The sequence below is a fragment of the Nelumbo nucifera genome, chromosome 6, assembly GCF_055504915.1.
Source record: "Nelumbo nucifera cultivar China Antique chromosome 6, China Antique-T2T, whole genome shotgun sequence".
Classification (NCBI taxonomy): Eukaryota; Viridiplantae; Streptophyta; class Magnoliopsida; order Proteales; family Nelumbonaceae; genus Nelumbo; species Nelumbo nucifera.
In genome coordinates, this window is record NC_142654.1 from 1,033,556 (window position 1) to 1,033,958 (window position 403).

The following is a 403-nucleotide window of genomic DNA, read 5'->3' on the forward strand; positions in this document are numbered from 1 at the left end:
GGGAACATTCACTAGGAGACAGACTTTTGATGGTGCAAGGAGAAATCATTTCTAGCCCGACGCGGCCCGGCCCATAAATTTATGGGCATGGGCTAGGTTTTGTGTGCAACAGTGCAAGCCCGACTCGCATTAGGTCCGAAAATTTGCAAATGGTGGTTAGTTTTGCAAGATGAATCCTACATCTCTATATATATAATTCGCCCGATATTGAAGAGTGATTATCTTGCCCTGAACCTGTGTGACACTAGGAACGAGGCGGGGATGGGGTAGAGTATCTTGAATATGAGACAGGAAAAGGGATGGGGTGCTCTGCCGTGAACCCATCCTGTTGTCATTCTTATATAATTATTAATTATTAGTGGAATTATTAAAAATATTAGCTTTTATAATTTTTTTATTTATT